Source organism: Tamandua tetradactyla, chromosome 14 (genome assembly GCF_023851605.1).
Source record: "Tamandua tetradactyla isolate mTamTet1 chromosome 14, mTamTet1.pri, whole genome shotgun sequence".
NCBI lineage: Eukaryota > Metazoa > Chordata > Mammalia > Pilosa > Myrmecophagidae > Tamandua > Tamandua tetradactyla.
The window spans coordinates 49,950,189-49,970,098 of NC_135340.1; the positions used below are offsets into that span (position 1 = coordinate 49,950,189).

The window sequence follows — 19,910 nt, forward strand, 5'->3', positions numbered from 1 at the left end:
ACATCCTCTCCAGCACTTGTTTTCTGTTTTTTTTTTTTTTTTATAATGGCTGTTCTAGTGGATGAGAGGTGATATCTCACTGTGGTTTTTATTTACATTTCCCTAATAGCCAGGGATGTTGAGCATCTTTTCATGTGCCTTTTAGCCATTTTAATTTCCTGTTCTGAGAAGTGTCTGTTCATGTTTTTTGCCCATTTCTTAACTAGGTTGTTTGTCTTTTTGTCTTTATATATTCTGGATACTAAAATCCTTAGCTGATATGTGGTTTCCAAATATTGTCTCCCATTGCATAGGCTGCCTTTTACTTTCCTGACAAAGTTCTTTGATGCACAAAAGTGTTTAATTTTGAGAAAATCCCATTATCTATTTCTTTTTTCCTTGCTTGTGCTTTAGGTGTAAGGTCTAGGAAACCACCCTCTATTGCAAAATTTATAAGATAGTTCCCTACATTTTCTTCTAAAAGTTTTATGGTCTTAACTCTAATGTTTAGGTCTTTGATTCATTTTGAGTTAATTTTTGTATAGGGTGTGAGATATGGATCCTCTTTCATTCTTTTGCATATGGATATCCAGTTCTCCAAACACTATTTATTGAAGGGGTTGCTCTATCACAGGTGGGTTGGCTTGACTGCCCTATCAAAGATCAGTCATCATATAAACTAATCTACTTATATCCTTCTTAGGTAAAAATAAATTTTCAGTCTTGCAAAGTCAAGTTTGCTTTAATTAGAACATAAGCATAGTATGAGAAATCAAAATGTGTTGAAAGCGTTACTTTCAATAAGATTTTATTACAGGTGATGTATACATGTGGACAGGAATGACAAAATAATAGCAAAAACTAAAAATGAATCATTTGTTAAGGTGAAGGCATTGTAATTTTTTTCTATATATTTCTAATATTTTGGTTGTAATGTTGATTCCACAGATGAGTTATTGTTTCAGTTGATGTGTCAATCTAAGGCACTTGGAAACTCAAAATACAAATCCTGTGCAGAATTACTTTCTTCTTTAGTGTTGCAAAACATTTTTCGCTCCTTACTCAACCTAATGCAATTTGATGGGAGATTAATTTAAGGCTAATGTGGAAACTAATGTCCTAATACCCTCCCACCACCAATGTTACCTTATGCAGTCAGTGGAATTCCCATTGTGAAGTACTTTAATCAGCTTTGAGCTCTACTGTGTTCAATGTCATTTACCAATAATGGAGAATCATAGCAAATGAGATTCATATAATGTTAAATATTACCTGGAAAAGGTCCAAGCATTATCCTTCTTCTAAATCACAGAATGATACTATAATACATCTGAACCATAGCACACTTGTACAATGCAGTCATTGTGCCTCAGTAAGAAAGACATGTTTAAATTTTTAAAGACCCAGAAGTGGGCCACTGAATGATTAGACAAGAAAATATGAAGGCATGCTCAATCGAGTTTGCTGTAAGGAATTGAATTATTTGCCTAATAAGATCAATTAATTAGATAAGAATAGAAAGTAATAAAATATCCTGAAATAGTCTTTTCTCTTTTGCCTTCTAAAGTCAACTCCTTGGTTAGCTAGCCCAAGAAAACCCTGGGATGGAGGAAGAAAAGAGGTCAGAGGGCTGTAAAATGATTCAAAATTAGCAGATTCTGACAGTTCAGATATAATCTTTTAATGATAAAATAGTCTTCTAATGCCTTATAAAATAACCATTGTCTTGACAGAGGAATTCCTAAATTATTTTATCTTCCCTTAATATTTCAAGAACCAAGTCTAGAGGACTGGCTCAAGGATTTCTCCCAGAGTATACAAAGGATATTCCTTCTGCTCTTAGGCTTGCTGATAGAAGGATGATATAATATATAATTAAGGGGTAAACCTACTCCCTTTAATCTCTGGATAATGCAAGAAAAATGAGGAAGATAGAGAAAGGGGAGAAGAGGAAGAAAGATACCACAATGTTGACCTTCTCTGCTCTCCATCCTCCAACTTGAAAGTGATCCCTTTGCAAAGTGTATAAACACATATAGAATATACAGATAAGTTGAGGATAACACCAAGAGAAGAAAGGTCCTATGTCAATGTGGCATACTTAGGAGGGCAGAATAGTGTGGCCAGTTAGGAGACAGTTTAATTTATACTTTGTGCCTCCCTCAGTTTCTGTGTAGCATGAGGGATATGGGAGCCTACCAAGAGTATGTTCTAAAATATAGTGTGATTCCACAGCAAAGAGTGATCATCTGCCCCAGAGGCTGACTGTGTAGAGAGGACATGGCAGGGCCTGAGAGGGTTCAGTAAGATTTGTGAGAAGGCCAATAAGTCCAGAAATCACCACTGGGCCCCAACAAAGTAGAGAAAGCTCAGTCTATGTGTTATTCCAACTGCAGACTTCATCAAAAAAGCCAGAGGACAGCAGCCTGGATGGTTAAAGGAATCACTCCTAAGACCAATAGAATCCAATAGAATCCAAAGACCCCACCTCTTCCTTCACCTGCACATGATAAAGTCCTTTGAGATGCAAAAGTTTTTCATTTTGATGAGTCCCATTTATCTATTTTTGTTGTTGTTGTTGCTGCCTGTGTTTTGGATTTAAAGTCTAAGAAACCATTGCCTATGCATTCTTCCAGGAGTTTGATAGTCCTAGCTCTTATATTTAGGTCTTAGATCCATTTTGACTTGAATTTTGTGTACAGTGTGAGGTAGTGTCCTCTTTTTTTTTTCAAATAGAGACCCAGTTTTCCCAGCAGTATTTGTTGAAGGGACTATTTTTTCCCAGTTGAGTGGTCTTGGCACCCTTGTTGAAAATTAGTTGGCCATAGATGTGAGGGTTAATTTCTGAGATGTCAATTCAATTCCATTGGTCTTTATGTCTGTCCTTGTGCCAGAAATATGCTATTTTCAATATTTGTGGCTTTGTAATAAATTTTGGGATCAGAAGTTGTGAGTTCTCCTACTGAATTATTCCTTATCAAGATGGCTTTAGTTATTCAGGTCCCCGTATCCTTCCATATAAATTTAATGATTGATTTTTTTTTCCATTTCTGCAAAGAAGATTGTTGCAATTTCTATTAGGTTGCATTGAATCTATAAATTATTTTGGGTAAGCCTGGCAACTTAATGATATCTAGTTTACCAATCCATGAACTTGGAATGTCCCTCCATTTACTTAGGTCTGCTTTGATTTCTTTCAGCAATGTTTTGTAGTTTTCTGTGTACAAGTCCTTTACAACCTTATTTAGATTTATTCCTAGATATTTGATTCTTTAGCTGCTATTGTGAATAGATTTTTTTTCCTGATTTCTCCTTCTGATTATCCATTGCTTGTGTACAAAAACACTACTGATTTGGAGGTGTTGATCTCATACCTTACCACTTTGCTCAATTAGTTTATTATGTCTAGGAACTTTGTTGTGGAATTTTCAGGATTTTATGTATATAAGATTGTATCATGGGCAAAGAGAGAAAGTTTATTTCTTCCTTTCCGATATGGATGCATTCAGTTTCTTTTTCTTGCCTAATTGCTCTGGCAAGGATTTCCAATATAAAGTTGAATAACATTGGTGATAGTGGGCATCCTTGTCTTGTTCCTGATCTTAGAGGGAGGACTTTTAGTCTTTCGCCAGTGATTAGGATGTTAGCTGTGGGATTTTCATATATGCCCTTATCATTTTAAGGAAGTTTTCATCTATTCCTACTGTTCTAAATGTTTCCTAATTTTATTATCTTTTGATAATACAAAAGATAGTATTTGGTTCTTTGTTGATTCTCGCTAGTGGTTTTTTTTTCTATTTAACTTATCTCTGCTTTAATCTTTTTTATTTCCTTCCTTCTCCTCCCTTTGGGTTTAGTTTGTTCTTCATTTTCAAGTTCTTCTAATTTTGAGATTAGGTCTCTGATTTGAATTCTTTCTTCTTTTTAATGTAATATTCAGAGCTAAAATTTTCCTCTCAGCACTACCTTCACTGCATCCCATAAGTTTTGGAATGCTTTATTTCATTTTCATCCACCTCAAATATTTCCTAATTTTGCTTCTGACTTCCTCTTTAACCCATTGATTGTTTATCTTCCACATATTTGTGAAGCTCTCATTTCTCCCTTTGTTACTGATTTCTAGCTTCATTCCACTGTAGCCAGAGAACATACATTGGATGATTTCAATATTTTTTAATGTATTAAGACTTGTTTTGTGATCTAACATAAAGTCTATCCTGGAGAATGATCCATGTGCAGTTGAGAAGAATGTGTATTCTGTTTTTGTTGGATGAAGTAAGTGTTTTATATAAATCTGTTAAGTCTAGTGGGTTTAGAGTATCATTCAAGTCTTGTATTTCCTTGTTAATCTTCTGACTAGGGCACCTATTCATTATTGAATGTAGTGTATTAAAATTTCCTATTATTTATGTAGAACCGGCTATTTCTCCCTTCAAATATGTCAATATTTGTTTCATGTATTTTGGACTCTGCTCTTAGGTGCATATATATTTATAATTGCTACATCTTCTTGTTGAATCATCCCCTTTATCAGTATTTAATGACCATCATTGTCCCTTGTAACAGTTTTTGACAAAGTTTTTGACAAAGTATACCCCAGCTTTCATTTGGTTATTACTTCCATGGTATTTTTTTTCTATCCTTTCACTTTCAACCTACTTATATCTTTGAATTTAAGGAGATACAGCATAGAATTGCCAATCTCTGCCTTTTGACTGAAGAGTATTATCCATTTACATTTAAAATCACTACTAATAATGCAGGACTTTCTTCTGTCATTATGCTAGGTAGACTTTGTAAGCCTTATACCTTTTTCTCCCTTACTTCTGTTATTACCTACTTTTACGATTTTTTTTACTTATTTTTAATTTATATTTATATTTTTATTCATTTTTCATTTGATTTTTTTGTCCATATTGAGTGCTTTCTGTTGTCTGTAGATATAATTTTCATCTATTTTACTTGCGGTTATCATGGGGTTGAAATTTAACATCTTAAATATAAAACAATCATATTTGGTTTTATACCAACTTAACTTCAATAGTGTGCACATATGCTTTTCCTATATTCCCCTATACCCCCATCTTATGTTTTTTTGTATTTATTACCACTTAAATCTTTGTACATTGTATATCCAAAACATAGATTTATCATTACTTTCTATGCATTTGCATTTTAGCACTCGTAGGAAGAAGTGGAGCTACATACCAAAAAGTAGACTACATTAAAAATTTATAATTACACAAATGGTTATCTTTATGACAGATCTTTATTTCTTTATGCCATTTTGAACCACTGTCTAGTGTCCTTTCCTTTTAGTCTGAAGAACTCCCTCTAACATTGTTTGTAGGGTGGGTCTAGTGGTGATGAACTCTCTCAGCTCTTGGTTATCTGAGAATGTCCTAACTTCTCTCTTTTTTTTCTTTTTTGTTCTATAAATGTCTGTTAAGTCTAGTTCATTTATTGTATTATTCAAATTCTCTGTTTCTTTATTGATCCTCTGTGATCAATTTAAATGATGAGAGCAGGAAATTGAAGTCTCCAAGTATTATGGTAGATGTATCTATTTCTCTTTACAGTGTTTGCTTCATGTATTTTGGAGCACTCTGGCTCAGTGCATAAATATTTATGATTGTTATGTCTTCTTGTTGAATTGCTCCTTTTATTAATACATAGTGTCCTTCTTTAACTCTCTTAATTGTTTTACATTTGAAGTCTTATTTGTTGGATATTAGTATAGCTACCCTTACTCGTTTCTGATTGTTGTTTGCATGAAATATCTTTTCTTAACCTTTCACTTTACCTATGTTTGTCCTTGAGTCTAAAATGTGTCTCCTGTAGACAGCATATAGATGGGTCCTATTTTTTAATCTATTCTGCCAGTCTGTGTCTTTCGATTGGGGAGTTTAATCCATTAGCATTTAGTGTTATTACTGTAAGGGCAGTACTTACTACTACCATTTTGGCTTTTGGATTTTATATGTCATATGTCTGATTTTTTTCTCTTTTTATCTTTACTGATATTCTTCATTTATACACTGTTCTTCACATCTCTCTCTCCTGTCTTTTCCTATCTACCTCTAGTGCTCCCTGTAGTATTTTTTTGCAGAGCCGATCTCTTAGTCACAAATTCTCTTAGTGACTTTTTGTCTGAAAATGTTTTAATTTCCCCCTCAGAAAAGGACAATTTTGCTGGATATAGAATTCTTGGTGGGCAGTTTTTCTCTTTTAGAATCTTGAATATATCATACCACTGTCTTCTCACCTACATGATTTCTGCTGAGTAATCTTACACATAGTTTTATTGGGCTTCCCTTGTGTATGATGGATTGCTTTTCTCTTGCTGCTTTTGAAATTCTGTCTTTCTCTTTGACATCTGACATTTTGATTCGCGTCTTGGAGTATGTCTATTTGGATCTATTCTGTTTGGGGTATGCTGCACATCTTGGATCTGTAATTTTAAGTCTTTCATAAGAGTTGGGAAATTTTCAGTGATAATTACTTCCATTAGTATTTCTCCTCCTTTTCCCTTCTCTTCTCCTTCTGGAACACCCACAACACATATATTTGTGTGCTTCATGTTCTTATTCAATTCCCTGAGTCCCTGCTCATATTTTTCCATTCTTTTCACTATGTTTTCTTTTGTTTGTCATATTTCAGATGTCCCATCCTACAGTTCACGATCCTCTCTTCTTCCTCTTGAAATCTAACATTGTAGGTTCCCATTGTTTTTCTCATCTCTTCTACTGTGACTTTCATTCCCATAAGTTCCGTGATTTGTTTTTTCAAACTTTTGATTTTTTCTTTTTGTTCACCTATTGCCTTATTTATATCCTCCCTCAACTTGTTGGTTTGATTTTTGATAAGATTTTCCATGTCTGTTCAAACATCTTGAATTAGTTGTTTCAATTCCTGTATCTTATTTGAATTGTTGGTTTGTTCCTTTGACTGGGCCATATCTTCAATTTTCCTAGTATGACTCATTATTTTTTGCTGGCGTCTGGGCATTTAATTTCCTTAATTTGTTTTTTCTGCAGATTGTTTTCATTCTTTTACCTAGGATTTTCTTGCTGGATGGCTTTGTTCTCTATCTGATCTTCGACATTCAGTTCAGCTTATTCTAGACCTCTAGTATAGGTTTTGTTTAATGGATCAGAATTTTTCAGTTCTAATTTTCTTGTTTCTTACCCTGTCTATATGGAGCCTTTTTATTTTCCTTAGAAGGGTCTACTTCGCCCTCATTTTTGAAAGAAAGTCTCACCAGGTATGAAGATTCTTTGCTGGCAGTTGTTTCCTTCCAGCACTGTAACTATTTTAACCCACTGGCTTCTCACCTCCATGATTTCTGATGAGAAATCAGCATACCATCTAATTGAGGCTGGCTTGTACCTAACATATTGCACCTTTCAGAACACTTACACCTTTCAGAACTCTGTCCTTGTCTTTTGCATTTCATAGTATGATCAATATGATGGGGTGTATTTTTCTTAACTTATCCTGTTCGGTACTCTCTGAGCTTCTTGGATGTGCATATTTACATCTTTTGCTATGTTTAGGAAGTTCTTTGTCATTATTTCTTCGAATGTTTCTTCTGCCCCTTTCTTTCTTTCTTCTCCTTCTGGGACTCTTTTTTTTTTTTAATTAAAGAAAAAAAGAAATTAACCCAACATTTAGAAATCATTCCATTCTACATATGCAATCAGTAATTCTTAACATCATCACATAGATGCATGATCATCATTTCTTAGTACATTTGCATCGATTTAGGAAAAGAAGTAGCAAAAAACAGAAAAAGGTATAGAATGTTAATATACAGAAAAAAAATAAAGATAATAATAATAGTAAAAAAAAAAAGACAAACAAACAAACAGACAGACAAAAAAGAAACCTATAGCTCAGATGCAGCTTCATTCAGTGTTTTAACACGATTACTTTACAATTAGGTATTATTGTGCTGTCCATTTTTGAGTTTTTGTATCTAGTCCTGTTGCACAGTCTGTATCCCTTCAGCTCCAATTACCCATTATCTTACCCTGTTTCTAACTCCTGCTGGACTCCGTTACCAATGACATATTCCAAGTTTATTCTCGAATGTCCATTCACATCAGTGGGACCATACAGTATTTGTCCTTTAGTTTTTGGCTAGATTCACTCAGCATAATGTTCTCTAGGTCCATCCATGTTATTACATGCTTCATAAGTTTATCCTGTCTTAAAGCTGCATAATATTCCATCGTATGTATATACCACAGTTTGTTTAGCCACTCTTCTGTTGATGGACATTTTGGCTGTTTCCATCTCTTTGCAATTGTAAATAATGCTGCTATAAACATTGGTGTGCAAATGTCCGTTTGTGTCTTTGCCCTTAAGTCCTTTGAGTAGATACCTAGCAATGGTATTGCTGGGTCGTATGGCAATTCTATATTCAGCTTTTTGAGGAACCGCCAAACTGCCTTCCATAGTGGTTGCACCATCTGGAACTCTTATAATGCATATATTAGTATTCTTTTTTTTTTTTTTTGAATATGAAACACTTAACCAATTTGCATGTCATCCTTGCACAGGGGCCATGCTAATCTCTGTATCGTCCCACTTTTAGTATATGTGCTGCTGAAGCGAGCACTATATTAGCATTCTTGATGTTGTCACAGAAGTGTCTTCAGCTAAATTTGCCTATAATAATTCTTTCCTTCTGCTTCTCAGCCTCACTAATTTCAAGTGTCTTGTCTTCAAATTCACTGATTCTTTCTTTTGCCAGTACCAATCTGCTCTTGAAATTCTCCTGGGAATTTTTCATTTCAGTTATTGTTGTCTCAACTACAGTCACTCGGTTTGGTTCCTTTTTAAACTTTATTTCACTTTGCTAAGATTCTCATATTGATCATTAGCTATTTACCTGATATCCTTTAGCTTTTTCTTTGAGCATTTTTAAGATCTTTTTTTTTAAGGCTTTGTTCAGTTTGTCCATATTTTGGTCTTCTTTATTGGTGTTTTCTGTATCTTTATCCCTTTCTTTTGCATGAGCATCATTTTCTGTTTCTTTTTTTCTCTTGTATTCTTTTGCTGCACACTGTACATTGTAATATTTTAATAGTTAACTCTGGTATTTATTCCCTGAGATGTTTGTTTCTTGGTTTTGTAGCCAGCTCATTAAAGACAGAGATTTCTTGAGCTTCAATCCTCCTACCAGGAATTACTGCTCAAGGTGAATGTAGTGTACAGGATTTTCCCAGTCTTTCTGGGCCTCTGTCTTGCCCTGAGCAATTATTTGTTAGTTCTTTTGGATGTCCCCCCTTTGCAGGAGTTGGGTTGTTGCCTCTGTTTCCCAGGAGACAGACTTCCCTTCCCAGGTGTTTGAAGCCGGAAGGACTTTGCCCCAGACTCTCTGCCTCTATCGTTTCTTATCCTCCTTTCACCATCTTAAGGTGCTTTATCCTAGAGGGGAAGTTTTGGAAGGAGGGGAACACCAGAGAGGATTTTCCCAAGTCAGTATTTCCCAGCCATAACAGGGCCACCCACCTGTTATGGGGGTACAGGCTGGCTCCACAGGTCTCTGTGGAAGAATTCAGGAAGGGCACCAAGAGCTTCTCTGATGGATCCTCAAAGCTGAGCTTTCCTGCCTGCCCAGCAAATGAAGCCCTTCAGCTAACTCTCCCTCACTGCCCTGAGAAAGTGCAGCATCTTTAAATCTTCACAGCTATGACCCATCTCCAAGGCAGTTTAAAACAATACCTGCCACTGTGTTTGTCCAGGCATGTCATAGCAATGGCTGTTCTTTACCATATTTTATCAGTCTCTTCCTCTTGCTCTTCTAGCTTCTGGGGTTTCAAAATAATTGTTTCAGACTTTTCCTGCCTGTTTAATAGTTGTTTTGTTGGAAGTACTGAATCCTGGAGTTCCCTACTCTTCCATATTCCCACAACTGATCAGAGAATGTTTCTTGAGTAACAGAATCATAAGGATGAGATTCTGGGATTTTGGAATTGGTTCTGTAATCTGATTATAATAAAAGTCATTAATTACTCTATTTCCAGAGGTAAAAATGGCACTGATAGACCCTGGCATGGATTGTCAATTGAGATGCACAAAATATCACCAATGAATATTGCTACTGGAATGCTTACAAGAGAGATGCTCTAGTTGACAATATATTTGATACCTTAACAGAGTTTTGTGGAGTTAAAACATATAATAATGTTGGCTGGTTGTCCCTAAACTTGCTGATACAGTTGTTAAAGAAAAGGATGGACTCAAGGTTCAAATTCCCAGCTCTAGCACCACATGAAGGACAAGAAAGTTTCTATGTGTGCGAAACTCTTATTTCTTATAGCTGCAGACTTGAGCATTCTGAAATCCAGACCCAGAGTGTCATTGTGTGAGTGGCTTAATTACAACATAAATTGAATCCCCAACCTTGCAAGGTGTCAGCTGTTAAAGTGAGGGCATATATGGGGAAGGAAAGGAAACCTGAAAATTGGAATGGGGATATATGGGCTGATAATGATGACAGTAGGGACATTAAAACCCTAGATTCTGCTGAGTGTTTTTTGCCATATAAGCCTATAATAGTATGCACTGAAGAATCAGCCATCCTGACTCCACCTACTATGCCTGACAAACTGTTACTACCCCTCCTGAGGAAACAGCCCTCACATCTCCTTCTGAAGAGATTAGCCTTGTTTTACCAGATGAAACTATAATGGAATGTCCTGAGGTAGCTATCTTGCAAGACACTTGTGGTAGTTAGGCTCAGGTGTCAACTTGGCCAGGCACCTAGTTGTATTGCTGTGGACATGAGCCAATGGCATGTGAACCTCATCTTTTGCTGATTATACCTGCAGTCGGCTAGGAGGCATGCCTGCTGCAATGAATGATGTTTGATTTAATTGGCTGGAAGCTTAAATGAGAGACTGCAATGTAGCACAGCCAAAGCAGTTCAGCATATCTCATCTCAGCACTCACAGCTCAGCCCAGACCTTTGGAGATGCAGAAAGGAATCACCCTGAGGAAAGTTGTTGGAACCCAGAGGCCTGGAGAGAAGGCCAGCAGAGATCACCCTGTGCCTTCCCACGTAAGAAAGAACGTCAGTTGAAAGTTAGCTACCTTTCCTCTGAAGAACTATACATTTTTTTTTACTTTTTTTATTAATTAACAGAAAAAAAGAAATTAACCCAACATTTAGAAATCATACCATTCTACATATGCAATCAGTAATTCTTAACATCATCACATAGATGCATGATCATCGTTTCTTAGTACATTTGTATCAGTTTAGAAGAACTAGTAACACAACAGAAAAAGATATAGAATGTTAATATAGAGAAAAAAAATAAAAGTAATAATAGTAAAAAAAAACAAAAAACCTATAGCTCAGATGCAGCTTCATTCAGTGTTTTAACACGATTATTTTACAATTAGGTATTATTGTGCTGTCCATTTTTGAGTTTTTGTATCTAGTCCTGTTGCACAGTCTGTATCCCTTCAGCTCCAATTACCCATTATCTTACCCTGTTTCTACCTCCTGCTGGACTCTGTTACCAATGACATATTCCAAGTTTATTCTCGAATGTCCGTTCACATCAGTGGGACCATACGGTATTTGTCCTTTAGTTTTTGGCTAGACTCACTCAGCATAATGTTCTCTAGGTCCATCCATGTTATTACATGCTTCATAAGTTTATCCTGTCTTAAAGCTGCATAATATTCCATCGTATGTATATACCACAGTTTGTTTAGCCACTCTTCTGTTGATGGACATTTTGGCTGTTTCCATCTCTTTGCAATTGTAAATAATGCTGCTATAAACATTGGTGTGCAAATGTCCGTTTGTGTCTTTGCCCTTAAGTCCTTTGAGTAGATACCTAGCAATGGTATTGCTGGGTCGTATGGCAATTCTATATTCAGTTTTTTGAGGAACCGCCAAACTGCCTTCCACAGTGGTTGCACCATTTGACATTCCCACCAACAGTGGATAAGTGTGCCTCTTTCTCCGCATCCTCTCCAGCACTTGTCATTTTCTGTTTTGTTGATAATGGCCATTCTGGTGTGTGTGAGATGATATCTCATTGTGGTTTTGATTTGCATTTCTCTAATGGCCAGGTGAAGAACTATACATTTTTAATGAAATAAATTCCCTCTTATTAAAAGCCAATCCATCTCTTGTGTGTTGCATTCTGGCAGCTAGCAAACTAGAACAACACTGCTAATTTTTCTCATGACCCACCCACATTATTGCTCTTTTCTTCCAGACTATGACCAGACTAAAGTCCCAACAAGTCCCAAAATATGAGGTACAAAGTGAGACCCATGCAAAGGAGAAGCTAAGCCTATGGATAATTATGCCTAAGAGTCACCCCCGGAGAACCTCTTTTTTTTTTTTTTGCTCAGATGAGGCCTCTCTCTTTAAGTCAGCTTAGCAGGTGAATTCACGTCTTCTGGGACATGACTCCCAGGGGAATAAATCTCCCTGGCAGTGTGGGACCTGACTCCTAGGGATGAACCTAGACCTGGCATCATGGGAATGAGAAAGTCTTCTTGACTAAAGGGGGGAAAAGAGAAATGAGACAAAAGAAAGTCTTAGTGGCTGAGAGATTTTAAACAAATTCAAGAGGTTATCCTGTAGGTTATTCTTATGCATTCTATAGCTATCTTTTTTTGTTTATGGTGTATTGGAGTGGCTAGAGGGAAGTATCTGAAACTGTTGAACTATGTTCCAGTACCTTGATTCTTGAAGAAGACTGTATGACTACATAACTTTTACAATGTGACTGTGTGATTGTGAAAACTTTGTGTCTGATGCTTCTTTTATACAGAGTTATGGACAAATGAGTAAAAAAAAATTAAAAAATAAATAAATAGTAAAGAGAGATAAAGGGTAAAAAAAATTAGGTAGATTGAAATACTGTGGGTCAATGAGCAGGAGGGATAAAGGATATGAGATGTACACGTTTTTTTTTTTCTTTCTTTTCTTTTTCTGGAGCGATGTAAATGTTCTAAAAATGATCATGGTGAAGAATACACAACTATATGATGATATTGTGAGCCACTATTTATATATTATGGTTGGACTGTATGTGTGTGGATATTTCTTAATAAAAATATATTTTAAAGAAAGTGTGACCCATGAGGAGCTGCACACTGCAAAAGAATTGCATGGCTTTCCAACTTATGTAGACATAAATCAGAGAAATATGTGTGGGAATGGATACTGAGGGTGTGAGATAATATAGAAAGGAACATAAAATTGGATCAGGCTGAATTATTAATGCAGGCCCACTAAGCAGAGATTCTATATTCAATGTTATAATTCAAGGGGTGGTTAGCTGAAACCTGGAACAACGGTACCTATGTTACCATAAGTTGAAATGCCAGAACTGCCCTGGTATAATATGCACAAGGGATCCAAAGGCTTAGAGAGATTAGAATGTTAAAATGGATTTAGCATATAAGACCTGGTTACTCACCCCAGGAATGTCCAGATGACACACCTTTCACCAGGACCGTGATGAATACATTTGTGAAAATGTCTCCATCATCCTTGAAGAGCTCTGTGGTCGTTCTTCTCTGTAGGTCAGACATTTCTGTGGGAATTGCTGCCACTGAACTGGGATTCTTAAACACAATGGGGTTGATCAGATCCTGAGTGGGCAGGGGTCAGTCAGCAGCACCTAATCGTCGAATACGAGGTAGATATGACTACTGTAATGGACAGCAGAGGCAAAGTAGTAATCAGAATAGTATGACTCACAAACATCTATGGCTTGGCTAGTTGAACATGGGGGACCTAGAAGTCAAGTAGATGGGAAGTCTTCTAAATTCTTACTTGATCTGTTTAAACAGGAGAGTTCTAGGTCAAGTGAACCAAAGTCTAACTTAAATCACAGAGACAGAGAGTCGCAGCCCCTTAGTCAAGTCCCAGACTTGAAACAGTTTACAGACCAAGAAACCCTTAAATGAAGGGAAGTTTGGGTTCCCTGTGGAAGGACCCTTCTATACTGCCAAAAATTTACACTGTAAATCATCCTTCTAGCCTTCCTCAAAGGGACCTATGGTCATATACCAGGGTGACTGCATCAGGGAAAAGAAAATGATCAGACATTTTGGAGATTAATAGACACTGCCTCTGAACTGACATTAATTCCAGGAGACCCCAAACATCACTGTGGTCCACTAGTCAGAGTAGGGTCTTATGAGGGCAGGTGATCAATGTAGCTTTAACTCAGGTTAATCTCACAGTGGGTCCATTTGGTCCTCAAACCCATTTTGTGGTTATTTCCCCAGTTCTGAAAAGCATAATTGAAATAGACATACTCAGAAATTGACAGAATTCCCACACTGGTTCTCTGACTTGTAGAGTGAGGGCGATTATGATAAAAAAAAGGCTTAGTGGACGCTAAAAAGACTGTCTCTACCTAGCAAAATAGTAAACCATTTGCTGGGGTGATTGACCCTGATTATCCAGAGGAATTAGGACTGCTACTTTACAATGGAGATAAAGAAGAGTTTCCTTGGAATATAGGTGATCCCTTATAGGGAGTGTCTCTTGGTACTACCCAATCTTATGATTAAAGCCTGTGCTAAACAGCAACAACTCAGTGCAGGAAGGACTACTAATGGCCCAGACCCTTCAGAAATAAGAGTTCTGTCGCCCTACCAGGCAAAGAACCAAGACCAGCTAAGGGGATTGCTGAGGGTAGTAAGGAATATGGAATGGGTAGTAAGAGAAGGCACTTACAAATATGAGCTTTGTTTACATGACCAGTTATATCATGTATAAGGACTCTAATGGTTATAAGTATTTCTTCTTTACTTTGTGATGAATATGTTTATATACATACATAGAGCAAATATCTTTGTTTTCTATCCTTATCATATAAAATAATTCCTATTAGCTTTATGGCATAGTATTTGAGTCACGGGATATCAAGTTTGAATACACAAGGACTTGCATCCTCTTCTGGGGTTAGTGTGTTTTGGTTGTTTGCAGGACAGTTGAATTATGTTCTGCGAAAGTATAACTGTTATTGTTTTACTTAGAGATTAAGTATGATTTAAGGAGATGTGTATGGGTGCCAAGTTGGCAAGGGGAGAACTATGATGGTTACATTCTTATGTAAACTTGGCTAGGTTATGGTGTGCAGTTGTTGTCAAGCAAGCACTGGCCTGAGGTCATGCATGGGAGCCAGGAATTGAGCACGCACATGTAGTCTGGCTCCTAAGTACATGCTCTTAATTTCTACACTATTTTGACATTTTAAAAATTGAAAGGAATTTGGATTTTTAGGCAGTAAGTAATTTAGATTTGGGGACAATAAGGACTCAAAACCTCCCTTATTTTTGACCACTTTATGCCCAAATGTGCAAGTGATGCCTTTTTATTTTCCTGTTGGGAGAAATAAGCACCAAAATTCTGCTTACCCCTTCCCCCCAACTAATATGGAAGCAATTCCACTTTAGGAATTTATGCAACAGATATAGCACAAATGTGCCCAAAGACATATGTACAAACATATTTGTTAAAGTGTTGTTTGTGTTAGGAGAAAACAAGAAATCAATCTAAATATTTAATAATAGAAGACCAAATAAATAAATAATGTTTCGTCCATGCAATGGATTATCTCATTCAAAAGAATGGGTGGAAAAAGGGGGAAAAAAGTGTAACATAAGGTATCAGTGGCTGAGAGAGTTCAAATAGAGTTGAGAGGCGTCAGTTAGACATTGCTACCTATCATACCTTGCAAGACCCCAACCAAAACCATTCCAGTCAATCCTAAAGAACACCGAGAGTAATATATAAGATTCTACAATGGTGCCATACACTAGGGTAACTTTCCAGAAACCGACAACCTCCAGATGGGTCCCTGGACCAGATAAGTCCTGAAATGCAGAGGGCCCAACCTCTCCAGAACGTCAATTAGTTCCACCCCCCATTCCATAATATCAACAGCCCCTTTCAACACAAAAAATTTAAAATACCCCTAAAGAGTGGGAGAAAGATCAAAGGTGATGGTGGAGTTATATAGAGAGAAGGTAGAGATTTACAAATGAGTATGATTGTTGAATCATTATATTGATATTTCTTTTAGTCTCCAGTGTTTAGAGCAGCTAGAAGTAAAAACCTAAAACTGTGGAATTGTAACCCATACTCAACTCTGAGATTTGTTCTGCGACTAACTGTTGTGATATGCTTTGAAATTTACTGCTTTTTTTGTATATATGTTATCTTTCACAAAAAGAAAAAAAAAGTTGACTGTGATGATTAAAATAAAAGATATAGGATGGATTATTGAACCATTCTCCTATTATTTGGGTGCAATATTTGTTATTGCTAAGCTGTAATAAGCAGCCACATATACACTTTTGTCTGTTTGTGTGAACATATCTGGAGGCTGTTTGCATACAAAATATTATATTTTAAAAATACTGCTACATGGAATGATCTCCCATACACGTAAGTTGAAAAAAGTAAGAAACAGAAGAGTAAATGGCAGATGTCTTCCTTTTACTCATCCAGATATGCCCTCCAGTCTACTTAGCCCTGCTCTCTGCCCTGGGAGGCTGAGACCTATATGGACTACATCACTGGGCTCCCAGGTCCTTTGGCTGCTGGTTGGGTTTGGCCAGTGGAAAACCCTTGCAAGAGATCAGAGGAAGAGAACATGTCATTAAGAGCATTTATTCCCACTGCCCCCTCCCTGCCTTGGGCTATGTATATATCCCTGCCTCCTTGCCCCCCACGACTTCTTCCAAGTTCAGGTGCCCACTCCCTTTCCTTCTTCCTTTGCGTTTAGGGGGAGTAACAGCTCCACCGCTAATCTATTCCTTTTGGTTCCCTATATAATCCAGATATTTGCTGATAATCTCTTTGTAGAGACACTTCCCTCTAATTTCCAAATTCGAGCATGCCCTCTGTTTCCTGTTATAACCCAAATAGGTTTTTATGTTAAACAGAAATAAACAAGGGGTGGAGATATATAAATGTACACTCAAATATCAGAGAATCCATTTAGAATGGTATAACAACTGCCAGGGAGGGGAAATGTCACTGGGAGTTGAGAATGGAAGGAAGTCATTTTCATGGGATGTCATTTTTATATTGTTTGGGTTTCTTACCATGTTAGTATATTAGTATTTCAAAAAACAATCAAATAAGCAAAATAATCCAAATTTCACCCCCAAGGTGGGGAAAATCAATAAGGAAATGGTCCCATAAAACCCAAAGTCATCTATATATATATAGATAGATAGATAGATGAAGCTTTTGTTCATTATAATCCAAGAAGTTGAACTACACATGGATAGAGTTAAGTTCTCCTCAAATACTATTTTGCAGATATTTTATCAGACCTAACATAGGCCTATACACATAGACATGTATCCACTGTTTTTGAATTGTTTTTTTGCCACTGTTATTGAAATCTTTATTTTGATTTAAATTATAGATACAATTCACAGCCTAGCACAATCTTCATTTGGACTAAATATAACAATTATTCAAGCTTACCTTTGGCTTTATGAAGAGAAAAATCACCAGTGATAATGAGCGTGGGTCACTCCAGGCCTCAGTAAATAAAGCTTTACTGCCAGGACTTGAACTTTCAGTCACATATTGAATCAACAGTTTTGTAAGCAGTGAATGCAAAAATTAAGTTGTCTCTCACATGTTCTCTCTCTCTTTTTTTTTTTAAGTTGGCAACAATTTAGCAAAGGCATATGCTTCAAACTCAAATGACTTCACTTCAAATTGAAATTAAGAAATGTTTTGAAGCATAGTCATTTGATAATAATTTGCTTCAAAAGAAGCAGTATGCTTCTTTTTAATGGGATCCACACCCCTTAACATGTGACTCAACAGTGTTTAAATGGAAAAACAGAATACTCTAAAAAATAGTCCTCAAGTCTATTCCAGTTTACATTTTTTTCATTGTTGTGCTTGTTATTTGGCCCCACAGTATGGCTATCTGTGAGAACCCCACCATTTTCTTCTTCAATACAATGATGATAAATGCTTTGAGAAAGAAGAGCTGGGCTTCTGCCAAGAACCTTCCCTCATCTTCAGTATGTTTCAGCTTTCATGACACGATTGTTTCTCCTCTCTCCCAAGGACCCCTAGCTGCCTTATTACCAGGGAGAATGACCCTCTGACTGCACAACTGCAATCCAGAATCTCCTCCAAACTGTAACTTAGAGATGCCAATGGCATCAGAAAGCTAATTAAGATCAGAAAGTCAGAAAGACTTTAAATATATAGGCTCAAAATTATTTAGTGGTTTTCTTGTTTTGCAAAAAAAAAAAAAAAAAATTCCAAAGTTTCTTTTGGGTGATTATTGCTTTTTTGCTTTTTGCTTACACTCTTTATACTGCCAGTGGTCTTAAGAGAAAGGGGATTCCTCCGTATAAGAATTCTGCCTTTGTTTCATTCACAATCCGTTTTATAAAATGTTGAGCTAGAAACAGTATCCATTTTATAAAATGTTGAGCTAGAAACAGTAGCCTGCCCCTTTCTCAATTACTATTATTCTCTTACTTAGTTTTTACTATTAGCAGAATGTCAGATCAGCTATTTCCTAAAAATATCCCACAAAGCAACTCAAACTAAAAGGCTGGATAATTAAAATAAAGGCAGATAAAAAATAAATTAAAATAAATGTCCAGATTGCTTTCTATGCTGCATGACAAATTGGATTAATCTAACTTTTAAACTGCTTATTGTCATTATACTTAAGTTGATTTAAAAAATAGTACTAGATGGGTTTTTTTGTCTTTTCATTTTTTTATTTTATTAGTTCTAGATAGTTTTTTTTTAATATCCACATGGAACAGCAATTAATTGCTTAGTTTCTTCAAAGCAACTTGCACTTTTTTAGTCTAGCAGTAATAGAGCAACCATTTATTGAGTAGCTGCTACATGCTATATACTTTATATCAATTATTTCTAATTCTTACCCAGGCAAGACAAAATATTAATATACCCATTTTACAGAAAAAGAAACACACTCAGATGTTAAGTGGCCCAGGAGACAACATAATTTCATTTCCTCCAATTTCCTTCAATGTGATGGTTTATAACATGTCAAATACTAGTTGGTTCATCAGGCCACCACACTAGTTGATTTGTTCACTGACTGAACTGGTATAATTTACTGATTTATATTTGGGTAGATACAGCTTGACAGCTGCAAAAAACATGTTAAATGTCAATGAAATAATGGCATATGAATGGGCTCATGTCATTTAAAAATTCTGCTAAGAGGGAGCACCAAAATTAAACCAGTTTTAATAATTAAATTGATAGAGATTTCCTAGAGCAAGGAGCTGTGACTATATTCTTGGAATTTGTTAGAGACTAAAAAATTCTTATCACATTGCTAATGAAATTGTCATCCTCAAGATTAAAGATTTAGGGCCACGGTGGCTCAGCAGGTAAGAGTGCTTGCCTGCCATGCCCGAAGACCCGGGTTCGATTCCCAGTGCCTGCCCATGTTAAAAAAAAAAAAAGAAAGATTAAAGATTTAACACATTTTAGTCTGAAAGAAAGAAAATAGATTGTTAAGGTGCTTACCTTGTTCCAAGACCAGCCCTGAATCTGAAAGGATGACCTCTCTATGAACTTGCTTACTTCAACTTTTTTGTTGTTGTTAATGAGTAGATAGACCAGAGGGTTATACTTTGTTGAAGATGATATTCTGTGTCCTCATTCCTTGAAGTCAAAAGTTTTCACTCAAGTCATGGAACAAGAAGTTCAGTGAACAAGTAGTTCAGAATGGTGTCTCTCTTTAAGCCCTCCCTACTGACTTTTATGGCAATGAAGAAACCAAGGAACACATTTTTCTTGCCATTTTACATGCTAATTTTAGTCTTTGTCTGGCAGCATGCCTGGAGTGTGATGGTTGGTCTCTAGATGGATCTTTAAGTCTTTCTCCTTGCCAATT

General features: G+C 36.3%; 1 non-coding gene across 1 annotated transcript; it reads right to left on the reverse strand.

Annotated features, from left to right (window-relative positions):
• Positions 1 to 8,498: 8,498 nt before the first annotated feature.
• Positions 8,499 to 8,602, reverse strand: LOC143656628 (U6 spliceosomal RNA). Its single transcript, XR_013162543.1, has one exon. It is a non-coding gene; the product is annotated as a U6 spliceosomal RNA (small nuclear RNA).
• Positions 8,603 to 19,910: the final 11,308 nt, after the last annotated feature.